The sequence below is a fragment of the Mustela lutreola genome, chromosome 1 (genome assembly GCF_030435805.1).
Source record: "Mustela lutreola isolate mMusLut2 chromosome 1, mMusLut2.pri, whole genome shotgun sequence".
NCBI classification, from domain to species: Eukaryota; Metazoa; Chordata; class Mammalia; order Carnivora; family Mustelidae; genus Mustela; species Mustela lutreola.
In genome coordinates, this window is record NC_081290.1 from 149,373,749 (window position 1) to 149,386,993 (window position 13,245).

At 36.0% G+C, this 13,245-nt stretch overlaps 1 long non-coding RNA gene across 1 annotated transcript; it reads right to left on the minus strand.

The window, feature by feature from the left end:
- Positions 1-7,213: 7,213 nt before the first annotated feature.
- Positions 7,214-12,920, minus strand: LOC131833074 (uncharacterized). The gene is made up of 2 exons (XR_009354306.1): positions 8,047-12,920; positions 7,214-7,826 (listed from the first exon to the last, which is right to left on the minus strand). It is a non-coding gene; the product is annotated as an uncharacterized LOC131833074 (long non-coding RNA).
- Between the last annotated feature and the right edge of the window lie 325 nt (positions 12,921-13,245).

Genomic DNA, 13,245 nt, shown 5'->3' on the forward strand with positions numbered 1-13,245 from the left:
TGTGGTCCTTTTTAGTAGGAGGACATCAGGAGAACTCACCGAAGCATAATTTAGGTTAATTTTACTTCTATTTATGAATAAAGGAGGCTGAAGTAGTCACTGTACTCCTGGTGGTCTCAAAGAGTGGCCAGAAGGAAACCAGGGACTGTTCGTGTTTCTGGTTGATTGAGTCCCAGAGATAATGCCTTGCCTTTATTTCCTTCTTCAGTCTGTAGCTCCTGCCTTGCATCAAGGGGGTGATCCTCTGAACAAGGCTGAGAAGGGCAGGGTGAGGTGAGATCTGCTGACCTAGGCCAGAAGAGTAATGGGGAGTCAGGCAATATCATTACTTATTTCCAGCCTTTAAGATGTTTGGTTTGGGCAGCTGGGATTTGGCTCTATTCAAAGGAACCTGTGATTAAAGGCATAACATAGGCCAACTGAATTTGGATTTTAACAATTTAGGCCAATTAGTACGGCATGGATTTTTTTTTTTTCCCCCAGAAGATGGGAAACACACACTTCCAGATTTTTACTCTCTGTCCAGACATAAAGGTAGAAAACAGCAAGTCAGGACAACTGTATTTTACAGTGTGTATATCATGTTGCCTGGTTGCGTATTGAAACACACTGACCTAGGTGGAGGAAAGACCAAAAAATTGTGAAGGGAGTAGGCCGAGAAAAAAAAGAGCAAGGTAGTGGGGAAGACTTATAAATCAGTTATTGAAAACAAAAAATACAAGGGTGGGGCACCTGGGTGGCTCAGTTGGTTAAGTATCCAACTCTTGATTTCGGCTCAGGTCATGACCTCAGGCTCCTGAGATCTAGCGAGAGTAGGGCACTCAGAAGTGTGCTCAGCAAGGAGTCTGCCTGAGATTCAGTCTCTCCCTCTGCCCTCCCCCCTGCTCTCCCTCAAATAAATAAATAAATTCTTAAAAAATGACAAGGAAAGGAAATACTAGAGGCTTACTTTTAAAAACGCTTATGAATTGTCTTAAATCAACAAAGGAACCCGAGCCAAAAACAAATGAGCAAAACACCTCAAACAAACTTTGTAGGGCAGTATACCAACTGAGAAATTAATTTTACTTTGTCATATAAATAAAATCATAATAAAGGGTTTTAACTCTCAGGAAAAAAAGTGCTGTAAGCCTGAGGCAGAGATGGAAGGAGAAAGATGAGGCTTAATGATTGCTCTCCCTTTTGTAGTGTAGTTCCACTTTAATCCGGTCTTTTAACATTTTGCATGTTATTTATTCAAACTGAGGAAGGTATATAAATACACTAAATATAGGGAAGGCATAGCTGGAGATGTTCCAGCTTTGAAAATGTGGGTAGGTAAAATGGCAGTGGAGCTCTCCTGGCCAGCAAATTCCAGTTCCCTTGGCTAACCTAAGGGTGGTAGTGCAAAGAAATCCTAAGCAAATATTTTTTCAGTTAATGGGAACAATTATTGAAATTTCACACAACACTTCCATCTTGCTCTGCAGTTCAATTTCCCTCCCATACTTAATATCCAACCTTTAAAAATAAACATTTACAGAGCTAAATTTACTTTAGTAAGCTTCAAAAAGTCCTATGAAATGGGTGGGAACATGCTTTGTCTTGTTTTAGGCTGTGAATTTCTTCTCTTTCCCACCTCTTTTTTTCTCCACATTTTCTTGTCCTGATTTAGGGGATGTGTTAAAGCAGGGAAGCAGGTGGGGTCTAGAGGCAAGAATATGAAAGGGAGATTCCTGTATACTAGCTGGGGTATCTTTTCTTAGGATGAAATCTTCTTAGTCAACATCCACAACCTTTTACATACCAATCAACATATCTTTAGTATCTTCTTTATTTTACCAAGATTATTTCTACAAAGAAAGATGTGAGATTGTAATTAAAACCATATCCAATGAATGGAATAAGAAAGTAAATTTAAAGGTCATATAGTGCAGGAAATGAAAATGTAATGGACTATTGCTTATATTTAGATCTTTAGAGTAACCAAAACAAGAAAAGAAATACATGCATGTATTTATTGAGATTTTTGCAATGTGCCCAGCTCTGTATTTGAACACAGAAAAGCACTCATAATAATAGATAATAATGTCCAACTATATCATCTTTGGCATCTTCACCCTGAAGAAAATTTGGTGATAATTAGCTTTATTCTGACTATAGTTAATATACTATATATTAACTGTATATATATAATATATACTGTATATATATTATATATACATATATATATATATATGACTGTAATTTACTGTGATAGTCAAAATACACATTAAGCAGTAGTCATACCTAGGGAATTAGAGACCTTTTGTAAACATGTCTAAGGACGTGAAAAGGTGTTGTTAGCATAGGTAATTGAGGAGTCTGGCTCCAGACCAAAATTCTATGTGTGATCTTTCAAGCCCAATTATAGGCAATTAGAAAGGTTTTATCTGGTAGACCTCTTGAGAGAAAGCTGCCTTTGCCACTGTTGATGCTGTCTGGAGGGTGTTTCAGACACTTGGTTCCCCCACAGGCCAGCTGTGCTGTTGCACATATCTATATTCCTAGTCCAAATGCCTTCACTCAGTGGCCTTCTTCTCAAGCAGACTTCAAGACCCTTTTCTACACTCTGCCTCAGTGTTTAGTACTTTTCCACTCTTGTCCTCCTCCCCATCCAGAGCTTCCCAAATAGTGAGACAATCTCCTCATCCTTGTTAATACATCTAAATCTCACCTAGAGCTGACCTATGAGACAGAAATAGAACACTGAGGGAGACAATGCTTTTATTATTTTGCCTCTTTATTATACTATTGTGACAAGTCAATGTAGGCTAATAGACCCTGCTCTGTAATTTGAGCATAAAATATCAACCAAATTCTTTGGGTTCCAGCTTACTCCACTATAAAATGGAGACTTTAGACAAGTGGATACCTAAGATGACTTTCACTCTATGATTTTATGAAGAGAGTGATTGCCTGGCTCATCACCTCTTCATTCTTGGGTGTAGGTCATGTGATTTATAAATAACTTTACTAGGATGTGAGAAAGGTGGAGAAAGTAGATTGGGCAAGAGGGCATAGTCTTTGGTGTCTTCAAGAACAACTGTCTGGTCCTAGATCATTCAAGGGGGAGCTCTAGGATTTCGAAAAGAATTTGTGTTTCTCCAAGAACAAGAGTAATTTGGCTTGGGAATTTTACAACTTTATATATATTTTCCTGAGCAGACAAGCCCATGGTTTCATTTTAGGGCATCCCCAGGTTAGTTTCTAGATATTTGGTAAATAATGCTTTTCTCTATTTATGGACATAGGGGATTACTTATTCTAGTATTTACTAAATGTGTAGATTTTGAAAAAACATGGCTGTTTTGGATTGGATTGTATCCTTCCAAAATTCATACACTGAAACTCTAATACCCAAGGTAACTCTGCTTAGAAATAGGACCTTTAGGAAGACAATGAATGTTAAATGAGGTCATAAAAGTGGGGCTGTAGATATATATATAGGGCTAGAGTCTGCATAAGAAGAAGAAGATCTCCAGTGATGAGGCCAAATGAGTACACAGTGAAAAAGTGGCCATCTACAAGCCAGGAAGAGAGATCTCATCAGAAACCAACTCTATCAACGCCCTGGTCTTGAGCTTCCAGCATCCAGAACTATAAGAAAATAAATATGTTGTTTAAGTCACCTAGTCTGTGGTGTTTTGTTGTGGAAGCCTGAGCTGATTAACACAGTGGGAGAAAACAATCATCTGTATAAAACTCATTGTCTGAATATGAAGCAAACAAAACATGTGGCATGATAATGATTGATGAAATATAGGAAAAGAATATCCATTTCATCTCAACATTGGAAAATTTCCTTCAAGTAGCACATGTTTATTGACATAAGCTTCAGTTCCACTCTTTCATTTGTTCTGCTGAGAATAGCATTTCCTTAATCATATATTAAATATTTGTAATTGTTTTTTAGTTTTCATAATTCGGCTTTTAGACAAAGTTTAGAACATTGAATTATAATTGCATGTATGTAAATCCACATAAAGTAAAAATACCATAAACTTCAATAATGTACATATTAAATGTAGAGCTGATAAGCTGGAAGATGATATAGAAGGGAAGTTGGAGCAAGAATGTAGGGAACTAATTCTTCATTTTATAAATTTGGTAGTTGAGAAATACTATCTGAAGCGGGGGATAGAGAAATAGGAGCTATAGTTCTTTAACATTACAAAGATTATGAATAGTAGAGTCATAAGTAAGTGTTGTTGGAGCCTCTGAAGAGAACTTGTCAATGGAACTCCTCTTTCCCAACCAGTTTCTGAACAAATTGGTGGGTAAGGCAAGGGTAGGTTGATGGGAGATTCCAGTGTAACTCTAGTATTTATAAAAGCTAAGCTGGAGTATATGATGGTTGTGAGAACTAAAAGGCTCATTCACTGCCTGTCAGTCAGAGGAACTTGAGCCACGCAGTCATAAAAGTGCTAGACCAGGGTAGCCCTTCCTGAAGTGCAGGCAGAGCCCACATCTGGATGAGCAGCAGAGGACAGCTTCCCCCTGAAGGTCCAGCCCACAGTTTCTTTCTCAAATTCTCAGATTAAGCCATTTATTTATTTTCATTTTTATTTATTTATTTGTTTTTTAAAAGATTTTATTTATTTATTTGTGAGAGAGAGTGAGAAAGAGGCAGAGAGCATGAGAGGGGAGAAGGTCAGAGGGAGAAGCAGACTCCTCCTGGAGCTGGGAGCCAATGCTGGATTCCATCCTGGGACTCCAGGATCATGACCTGAGCCAAAGGCAGTTGCTTAACCAACTGAGCCACCCAGGCACCCAGATTAAGCCATTTAAAAAACAAATTCCATTGTAGAATGGAGACAGGCCAGGAATGACACATCCCCATGTGGAAGGAAAAATCAGGCATAGGAAGTATTTCCCTTAATTGTCTCTGGGGAGCTGAGCCTGTGTAGGGTGTGGGGTGAGGGCAGGAGAAGAATTTTACTTTTCATTATATATTCTTTTGTACTCTTTATAGTGACTCATAATAATATAATGATATTAAAAAAAAAAAAAAAACGTAGGAAGACTAACTAACAGTAGAGGGAAAGAGGTGAGTGATGGCCTGGTCTGTGCCTCACCTTCACTATGGCCTATTTTTGTTCTTATTTTACCACTTCTTAATCCCCCTGGATTTAGGTTGAGCCAAATGAGAGGAGGAGATGATGAAAGATTAAAGTAAGAAGAGAGGAACAAGTGCCAGCTCAATATTGTAAGTCATTCTCCTCAATATTTATCTCCAGCCCACATCACCTCTAATGTAGAAGCCACACCTCCATCTCCTTCTACAGACTTACCTTTATTTTGTTCGCTGAGACATGGGCCTGAGGTGCTACCTCAGCCACAGTGACCCGTTTTGGGGATTCTCAACAGCCTTGCTTTCTTTTCTTACATGTCAATAAATTCTAACAAAGAATGAAAGTCAAGGGAAGACCCTCAGGCCCTGTGAACAGACTGAGATGGGCTACTCCCAACAATACAGATCTCTCTTGACTTAAGATGGGGTTATGTCCTGCTAAAACTATCAAAAGTTGAGAATATCTTAAGGTAAAAATGCATTCAATACATCCAACCTACCAAACATTATAGCTTAGCCTAGCCTACCTTAAACGTGCTCAGAACACTTACATTAGGCTACAGTTGGGCAAAATCCTTTAACATACAGCCCATTTCATAATAGTGTTGAATATCTCATGTAACTTATTAAAATACTGTATTAGAGTGAAAACCAGAATGGGTGGCAAGCATAGAATGATTGTATCTGTTGTTCACCCCTGGGAGCGGCAGTTCGCTGTTCCCGCTCAGCATTGTGAGAGATCACACTGCATAGCGTGTTGGGCAGCTGTGGCTAGAAATGTTTGACATGAGAATGTTTAATGGTTTATATTCTTAGAATCCAGAAGCGCTGGACATAAGAGTTTAATTTTTTGAGGAGTGCTTCTTTCTAGTGATGCCGCCCACAATCCACTTATTTTATCAAAATAACAAGATTTCGGGAAGAAAATAAAGACCTCCTTCAACTTTCCACCAAGAAAGAAAAGAGAGGAAAAGATGAGATTCTTGAGAATGTTGCGGAGTACAGATGTGTCCCGTCTCCCCCTGCCCGCCAAGTGGAGGTGAAGATGTTGCGGGAAAATAGGAAAGGGTAGTTGAGAAATGAGATGACGTAAAAGCCTCTCCTAAACAGAGTAAGGAGAAAGAGGAGAAATGGAGGGCATCTAAGAGGGAATAACAGGAGTCAAAAGAACTGCCATTTGTTCTTTGTGGTAAGGTGGTGGGGCCTTGAACCTTCTGCTGTCCTTATGAGCACAAGGAGTTAACACTTCCAAAAGAGGATAGGAGGCAAACAACCCAATGTCCACCAATGAGGACTAGTCTAATGAACCATTGTCTATCCACCTGACGGGATGATTCTAGTTCCGAAAGGGAAGGAACATTATGTCTCTCTACTATTATAGACTGATCTCCGGGATATGCTTCTTGAAAAGTAAGGAGGATAAAATCATGGATAATGAACTACCATTTAGTTAAGTGTGTAGCTATCTATCTATCTATCTCTCATCTATCTATCTTTATCTAATGTATACACAGATTTGCTTTAAAAAAGCAGGAGGATAAACTATAAAATTAAACAAAATGAATTATAAATGAGGAAAGAGTGGAATGGGGAAGGGGGTAGAAGTTAATCTTTGAATATACTTTGTTCTATGGTTTTAATTTTGGAATAATGTATGTTTTACATAATTGTAAAATAAGAGAACAAATTAAAAATCAATTCCCCAAAATATAAATTAAGAAAAAGACAAGTGAAATCTAACTCTGAATCAAGTTAGAGGCATAACCATTTAGTAAGTAGCTATTCTAAATGACTCTTTATAGCAGCAATTTGTAATCCTAGAGGGGTATTTTCTACGGGAAACTATAAAACAGAGAAACTGTTTCATCCAACAATGACAACAACAAAAAATTTCCAAGGAAAATAAAACGAAGAGAGATGGAGAGGGAAACCTATAGACTTAAGAAGTCTGAGGGGGCATATCCAAATCCATTGCAATGTATGGATCACGTGTAGATTCTGATTCAATTGAAAACAAACATTCGAAGACAAAACATTTCTAAATAATGCAAAAAAACCAAAACATTCTAAGACAATAGGGAAAATGATATGGACTGGAAATTTCATGATGTTAAGAAACAATTGTTAATTTTTAAGATAGGAAACCTTTATTGGTTAAATTTGATTTTGAAAAGAATTCTTAGGACTTAGTGATATAAATAGAAATAGTTCAAGACAAAATGAAGCCTGGGATGGCTTCAAAATAATCCTGGGAGAGGGGAAGTGGTGATAAGTACATGGAGGCTCATTATACATCTTTTTATATCTTTGAAATTTTCCAGTCTAAAAAATAAGTTATATATAGGCCAGTAGGAGAGAAAATTCTCATTGAATGGTACATTTGCAAGTTTTATGAGTAAAGTTTTCTTCACACAATTGAGGTCTTTAGTTAGATTTGGGTATGTGTTCCCTCCTGTGAGATTCAAAGCTCTAGAGATAACGTACTTTTTCAGACCACAAGAAAATAATGAAGGCTTCAGGAGATCAGAATTCAGAGGTTCATGAGGTCTGCCAATTTTCAAATGGTCCCTCAATTTGTTTCACTCATTCATCTTTTTTTTTTCTATTGCCACCAGCCTAATTCCAACCTTTTAATAATTCATGCTTACGCTATTATAGTCACTACTTTATTATTTTCTCCTATAGTATAAGGCTAATAGAATAGTATCATCTCTATAATAAACACACTTGAGACCTCCTTAAATTTTTTTTTTTTTTAAAGATTTTATTTATTTATTTGACAGAGAGAAATTACAAGTACACTGAGAGGCAGGCAGAGAGAGAGAGAGAGAGAAGGAAGCAGGCTCCCTGCTGAGCAGAGAGCCCGATGCGGGACTCGATCCCAGGACCCTGAGATCATGACCTGAGCCGAAGGCAGCGGCTTAACCCACTGAGCCACCCAGGCGCCCCAAGACCTCCTTAAATTTTAGTTTAAAAAGAGTTTAACCAAAAAACCATTATATTGAAGAGGCACTATTGATTAAAGACATTTTGCACTAATGATCAGAATTTATTTAGGCTTATTGTCTAGTCAGGTAAATAGTGATTTTTAAAGAACAAATTGAAAAAATGGAATTATATACACATGATAGAAAATTCAAAAAGTACAAAAAAATATACTGTAAAAACAAGTCTCCTTTCTACATCTAGTCCCCCCAGTTCTCTCCTTGGAAGCACTAATACTAGCAGTTTATTTTGTATTTCTCCAGAGATATTCTAAATATATTTGCAGAAAATATCATTATATATCATAATGGTAGAAAATTAAATTATTGAATAGTTTTTAACTTTTCCCAATCTGTGATTTATTTTAGTGCTTCTTTTTATTTCTGAACTATCATTTACATAGCCAGCTCAGAAAAACACAATTCTAAAAAAAATATTTACCTCACATTTATATTTTTCTTTGGTTTGAAAAACCCACTGAATGTCAGGAATATTGTAGACATTGGGATGCAAAGACGAAGAGGGCATTCCTTCAGAGGGAATTCAATCTAGTTACAGACAGTCATATTTTCAAATAGAGTTAACATTTGACTGTCTTCATGTATTCATCACTTTAATGGGGACTGCATTATATATATTAAAATATAATATTAAATATTAATTTAATATATATTTAAACCTGTAAGACAAAAAATTCACATTAATCAATTTATTTGAAGTCTGAAAATTATAAACTCTCCACTTAAAAAATCAGAGGAGGGGGCGCCTGGGTGGCTCAGTGGGTTAATGCCTCTGCCTTCGGCTCAGGTCATGATCCCAGGGTCCTGGGATCGACCCTGCATCAGGCTCTCTGCTCAGCCAGGAGACTGCTTCCTCCTCTCTCTGCCTGCCTCTCTGCTTACTTGTGATCTCTCTCTGTCACATAAATAAATAAAATCTTAAAAAAAAAAATCAGAGGAGAATGTTTACCAATAACTTAATACATTAATGATTGATGTTTAAAGTTATTTGAAAACCATAAAAACACACCTCCATTTGTTACAGATTTTCCTAGTGATGAAGAAAACCAACTCCCTCTTCTACGTGCCTGATTATTGCATTTACAGATGATTCAGATCTTTAATTTTTCCACTTTTCTGTTGCCTATTTTTGGGGGACTTTATTTTTTAATTAAAATCTCTCCCTAAGATGAGTAGAAGGAGACAGGGAATGAAGGTTAGAGCAACGCTCAGGTATACCTAGGCTAGTCATGTAACTTCTTGCTAGCACCTCTGTTCAATTTCTGTGGTGCGAGTAAGCCAAGTCACTAACTACTGTGAGTCTTCAGGGTTATCACTGAAGTCTTGCCAGTTGTGATCATATGTATTTTTTACGAAGATCCTCTTTATTAAAAAATGCTATTAACTCCCTTGGTGGTTCTTCTTTCAAACCAAGTCTCCAATATACTAGGTGTTGCTGACACTGGGTTGCCCAGAAAATGGAGAAATGGATTGTCTAAAGCACTTTTTCATAAGTAATAGATCTGGGAAGACAATTTATTTGCCAGATGGCAACCAATCTATTATTCTACCTCTGGTATTTAATACATACTTCACCCTTACATATTTCATATACTTACAAGTGTCTAACCATGATATTCCAAGAAGGGATAGAGAGTATTCTGAACTGTTTCAGATAATTGCTGATGTTTATTCTGGCAGCCAGTGTCCTTGCTGAAGACAAAATAGGATATTCTGGGCAGTTACTTCCCAAAGCAAGATTCTTGGTTTAGACAGGAATATCTTCTTTATTATTATTTTGGCAGGATTTAAGGGAGGCCAATGGAGATTGAGAGGCAAGTTTTGCATTATTATCATTATTAATTGTTTTACTTTTAGTTTTGTGCTCATCTTAGTTAGCCATGAGTGAGGAAAGAAATAAACTTGTCTCTGATCATTGGCTAATTTGATCAGTTGTTGCTTCTGCTATTACTGAAAACCAAGAGGGTGAGCATTATCCCATGCAAGAAATTATTCAGCAGAGACATACAGAGGTATACCATCAATTACCATAGCAAATTACGTTTCCATGTTTTGAACCTAAATTTCAATATTTTCCTCATTAACTGTGAACAGTGTTTGAAAACAAACGGTTTCAGATGGAACGAAATGAAGGTCAAGCTTGCCTTTCACACCTGAAAATGATGAAGTTCTCTGGAAACATAAGCCGTCAAAAATATAGCATGAATAGTATTTATAAACATGTGCCTTGGACTTGGCCAAGTGTATATAGATCACCCTAGAAAATTTGAATGGCAGCAGTGCTCTCTACTGGAATGTTGTAATTTTGATATCAAGAGCACATACCACATTGGTTTTTGTCGGCTTAAAGAAACTAGGATCAGTGCTAGCAAGTGGAAGACAGAATATAACCCCAAGCGTAAGAAATAGAAATAAAAAAGAAGACAGGATGTTCTAATAGGCAAGCAAGCATTATGAGCTATTTCCTTTCTTATAGCCATGGGCAGAAAGGTTGGTTACTAAGTGGTAAACAGAAGCAGCATTAAAATAAGTCTGTTGCTCTGTAGGCTTAGTAATTGGCAAGTCATTAATATTGTCATTAGTTCCTCTTTTAGAAGTCATATATGGTTCATTCTCTAAGAAGGACTGAGTCTGAAAAGTCCAGGAAGATGGTTACCTGGAGTTATTTTCTTAAGTATTTTCATTTATTTCATAATTAGAGAATAGATAGATATTTAATTTTTTTAAAAGGGTACTCAGATAATGGGTATCCAGGTTGGGAATGAAGCATAAAATTACAAAATGTAGTTTATCACCACTAAATCATGTCCACGATGGTAACCATGGCCATATGGGGCCAATGACCACTTAAAATGTGGCTAATGCTCCTGAGAAACTGACATTTTAATTTAAATTTAAAAATACTCAGTTTAGATATGTGAAAAAAAATTTCATCTTCATCCTCTCCAATATTCTGCAACTCTCTTAGTCTGAACCCATCATTCACCACTGGGGCTCTTGCAGTAGCTTCTTAACTACTTTTTGGCCTCTAGTCTTAAACTCTGCTAGGGCAGTCTTAAAAAAAACTTCCTGTTATAATTAAAATTCAAACTTTTCACAAGGTATATGAGAAATACATAAAAGTACACACTTATAAGTATACAGTTTGATATATCATAAAATGAACATGACTGATAAATGAACAACCAGTTAAAAAAATAGAATGTTAATTAACATTAGTTAATCACACTGCAGAAGTTCCCCTTTCCTGGTCTTTTCCTTCTCTCCAAAGGTAATATCCTTACTTCCTGCATACACAAATGACTTGTTTTATATAAATGGAATTGTAAGATTATGCATTACTTTGTGTCATTCGTTTTCCTCAATATCATGCTTGTAGAATTCACCCATATTATGATAGTTATCTGGATTTCACTCATTTTCACTGTTGTCTAGGAATTTAATATATGAATTTGCCACAATTTATTTACCTCTTCTACTCTTCATAGACCCTTTGATTATTTCAAGTTTTGGGCTATTATGAAAAGGATTGCTTAGAACATTTAAAATTTGGTTTTGTGCACACATTTCTGTATGATCTTTTCCTAAAAGTGAGTTACTGGCTGACAGAGTATGCTTATATCCAGGTTTGGAAGATACTGCCCAACAGTTTTCCGAAGTAGTTTTTATCAGTTCATTCCTATAAATGGTATATGAAAGCTTACATCCTACATCTTCATCAATGTTTGATTTGTCAACCTTTTTTACATTTATTCTGTGAGGATTTAAACTAGTTTGTGAGGATTATCATTGCGTTTTATTTAATTTCTAGATGATTAATAAAGTTCAGCATCTTTTTGTATTAGAAAATAGAAATTTGTTGTCTTTGAAGTGTCTGCTCATCACTTTCTCATTTTTCTATGAATTTTTATTTTTTTAAATTTTTTTCTATGAACTTTTTTATTTATTTGCAGGAATTATTTATATATTCACTTATGAGTTGCAAATATCTTCCATTCTATGGTTTTCTTTTTCATTATTAATGGTGTATTTGATGAATGTGTTTTTCATTTTATGTTACCCATTTTATCATTGTTTTCCTTCATTGACAAAAGTGTTTTGGGTTCTATTTAAGAAATCTTTCCATATTCCTAGGTTTTGAAGATATTCTAAGTAATCTTTTAGAAGTGTTATCTCATCTACTAGTTTAGATTTATAATCCACCTGAAGTGTATTTTGTATATAGAGTGAGGTGAGGGCTGTTTAATTTTACATGATTATCCAATTGCCCCACTATAATTTATTGTAAAGACCATCTTTTTCTTACAGCTCTAAAGTGCCACTTTTGCTTAGGGTGATCAACTCATCCCAATTTGCCTGAAACTTTCCTAATTTTAGCTCTGAAAGTTCTGTGACCTGGGAACAGCCTTTCTTAGGCAAACTAGGATGTATGGTCATCTCACTTTTGTCATAAATCATATGTGCATATACTTTTGGGTCCATTTCTGGATTCTTCTGAACAGAATAATTAGCTCACTCTGTGTTTATTTTAGCTTTGTAATAAGCCTTGTTATCTTGTAAAGAAAGTCATCCTAACTTGTTTTTCATTTTCAAGAATCTGGCTAGTTTTGATAAATTTTCCATTTCTATCTTAGAATCAGCTTCTCAATTAATAAAAAATGAAAAAAATACTCCCAAGATTGGGAATATCTTGATTCTATATGTCAGTTTAAGAAAAATTAGATATTTATAATATCGAGCCTTCTAAGCCATGATTTATTTGGGTCTTTTTTTTTTTTTTAAGATTTTTATTTATTTATTTGACAGAGAGATCACAAGTAGGCAGAGAGAGGGGGTAAGCAGACTCCCCGCTGAGCAGAGAGCCCAATGTGGGGCTCCATCCCATGACCCTGAGCTCATGACCCAAGCAGAAGGCAGAGGCTTTAACCCACTGAGCCACCCAGGCGCCCCTATTTGGGTCTCCTAAATGTTTTGTAGTATTCTGTGTGGAGGTCTTATACATCTATTATTAGATTCTAAAAGATGGATTTTTAAAATATTACTATATATGGTATTATTGAATTTTATATTCTAATACTTGTCCTGATGTATAGATATACACTTAAATTTTATATATTGGCTTTGTATTCAGAGAACTTGTTAAACTTC